Below are 3,162 nucleotides of genomic sequence, written 5' to 3'. Positions count from 1 at the left end.
ATATTCAAAAATACTAAAATAAAAACAAAAATATAAATATTTTTAGGAGTTTGATAAATATTTAAGTTTTATAAAGTTTCTTTAGTTTGTAAAAATATAAGTTTTATTTAATTTATTTTATAAATATATTTTATAAATATAAAACCGAAAAATATATATATATATATATATATATATATATATATATATATATATATATATATAAATCTAGCTTTAAGATTTTTATTTATAAAATTATAAAGTAGTTCTATTTTTATTCTATTTTTTAAAATATAAGTTTTTATTATATAAAAATTTTAGATTATAAAACATGAAATATAAAATAAAAAAAAACGTCAAATTTAAAACTGTACCAGAGTTGAATTTTGGAACCCCGCGACTCGCGGGGTTTGCTGCTTGGAATACCGCGACTCGCGGAGACACTCTGACACACGTGACAGAACCCTAATTTCACATTAATTACGGATTTTATTATTATTATTATTAATAAACCCTAATTAGTTTAATTATTATAATTAGTTTAAGTTTTTTAAATTAAATTGTATTTTAACTTTTAATTAGTTTTATTATATATAAAATTAATAGTTTTAATAAATAAATAATATAAAAATAATATTTTTATAAAAATAGTATTTTTTACAACTTTTTGTATATTTTTATATTTTGTCCCTTTTTAATCGTTTTAGCGTAATATTTGTATTTTTAGCTCATATTTAGTTTTAAACTTAGTTTTTGCCATAGTTATTTTTACTTCTAGATTTTTAGGCTTTGCCGTAGAATTCCTTAAGTGCTTTTTCTTTAGACTAAGATTTAGGTGCTTTAGAATTTTGCGACGCCTTTTTAAGTTTTAGTTTCTTTTTAAGTTATTTCCATTTGGGATTCAGTTTTTCCTGTAAGCTTTAATATTTTTAGATGACTTTTACCTATGTATCAATTATCATTTCAATTAGTAATCTCAATTTGCGATTATAATTTTAAGTTAGTTGCAGTAATAAGGTTAGGTTAGTCAAGTGTTTTTAAGTTTTATAAGTTTCTTTTATTTTTCCGTCACCTTTTATTTTTCAACCATTTTTCTTTTTCGACCTTTTCTGACACGCTCTTTTTCTTTCTTATTTCTCGCTATTCTAGTTTTTAGGACATAGATTTTTATTCTACTTCTTATCTAAATTTCTTAAAATTACGAAAATTTATTTTAAGTGGTTAAATTGATAGACATCAAAATTTTCTGGTTCGTAGTAATAGTTGGATTTGTACGTGGACCGGGTTATTGGAGCCAAACAGTCCTCAATTATATTGAGACCAAACGAATCCTGCCCCTCTGCTGCATCTTTTGGCTATTCGAAACGTGGGCAAAATCAGAAAAGTCTATTGATTGGATAACTTATTATAATTTTTCTTTCCTTTTAAAAACTAATAGGATATTCAGTGAATGCACCGAGCAAGACGTTCACCACCTTTTGTACGTTCACCACCTGTAACTAGATCAAGACATTTAGCAAATATTACTGCCGTTGATTTTTCTTTAGAATCGTCATCCAGTCGACCAAGTACTCCAGTTCAAATTTCCGATAATCCATTTTTTGAACCCGACCTCACAATTGAGAATCCGGAGAATATTCAGGGACGATTCATAGATCCTGAACCACTAAACTTTCCTCCGGAACCACCAATCATTCAAACAGAGATTGTTGAGGAACGAACCATTAAATCAGAATCCTCTAGTGATTCCGATTCAACAAATTCAATTATGGAGAATCTGGAACCTTTAAGTATGGAAGACCGAATGAGAGCTAAACGCACTGGCCAAGGTCACGCAATTACTCATCCAGACATTAATGCGCCAGATTATGAAATCAAAGGACAAATTCTACACATGGTGACTAATCAATGCCAATTTAATGGTGCGCCGAAGGAAGATCCAAATGAACATCTACGTACCTTTAATAGGATCTGCACACTATTTAAAATCCGAAAAGTGGAGGATGAACAGATATATCTCATGTTATTTCCCTGGACTTTAAAGGGAGAAGCCAAATATTGGTTGGAATCGTTACCTGAAGGGGCGATTGATACATGGGACGTTTTAGTTGAAAAATTTCTTAAACAATTCTTTCCGGCATCTAAAGCCGTAAGACTTCAAGCAGAAATTGTTACATTTACACAGAAGCCAAATGAAACTCTATATGAGGCGTGGACAAGATTTGAAAAGTTGTTAAGAGGATGTCCGCAACATGGTTTAGACACCTGTCAAATAGTACAAATATTCTACCAAGGATGCGACATCACTACAAGGAAAGACATAGATATAGCAGCTGGTGGTTCTATTATGAAGAAAACCGAAATTGATGCTTACAAAATTATTGATAACACTGCTTCCCACTCACATGAGTGGCACCAAGAAAAAGATATCGTTAGATCATCTAAAGCAGCTAGAGCCGATTCTAGCCATGACTTAGATTCCATTTCCGCAAAGATAGATGCTGTCGAGAGACGAATGGAAAAGATGACTAAAGTATTCACTCAATACGAATTAGTTGTGAGCAGTGTGGAGGACCACATTTGACAAAAGATTGTCTCAGTATTGAATTAACAATAGAACAAAGAGAGAATATTTCATACATAAACCAAAGACCTGGAAATAATTATCAGAATAATTATCAACCGCCAAGACCGATTTACAATCAAAACCAGAATTATAACCGAAATATTCCATACAACAATCAACAAGGTCCTAGCAATCAACAAGTATCCAATAATACTTACAATCAGCAAAGACCTAATTTCCAAAACAAACCACCACAACAAACCGATGATAAAAATCCGAATTTAGAAGATATGATGACGAAGCTAGTTGAAACTCAAACGCAATTTTTCACATCTCAGAAACAAACTAATGAACAAAATGCTCAAGCATTTAGAAATCAACAAGCTTCTATTCAAAATCTGGAACAAGAAGTAAGTAACCTAGCAAGGTTAATAGGTGAAAGAAAACCGGGAAGTCTACCTAGTGATACAAATGCTAACCCCCGTAATGAAACAGCTAAAGCCATTACCACAAGAAGTGGTACAACGCTTAAACCACCTGAAATACCTGTAACTTCTAATGAAGCTATTCCTACTCCACAAGAACCCCAACCTAATCAAGATAAGGAAAAAGAATCG

The 3,162-nt window shown here is 31.0% G+C and overlaps 1 non-coding gene across 1 annotated transcript; it reads right to left on the bottom strand.

Moving 5' to 3' along the window:
- Nucleotides 1-2,131: 2,131 nt before the first annotated feature.
- On the bottom strand, nucleotides 2,132-2,238 carry LOC139850844 (small nucleolar RNA R71). The gene has a single exon (XR_011760222.1). It is a non-coding gene; the product is annotated as a small nucleolar RNA R71 (small nucleolar RNA).
- Between the last annotated feature and the right edge of the window lie 924 nt (nucleotides 2,239-3,162).

This window comes from Rutidosis leptorrhynchoides, chromosome 5 (genome assembly GCF_046630445.1).
Source record: "Rutidosis leptorrhynchoides isolate AG116_Rl617_1_P2 chromosome 5, CSIRO_AGI_Rlap_v1, whole genome shotgun sequence".
Classification (NCBI taxonomy): Eukaryota; Viridiplantae; Streptophyta; class Magnoliopsida; order Asterales; family Asteraceae; genus Rutidosis; species Rutidosis leptorrhynchoides.
The sequence above is the reverse complement of the archived record's forward strand: the minus strand, read 5'-3'. Positions and strand labels throughout refer to the sequence as shown.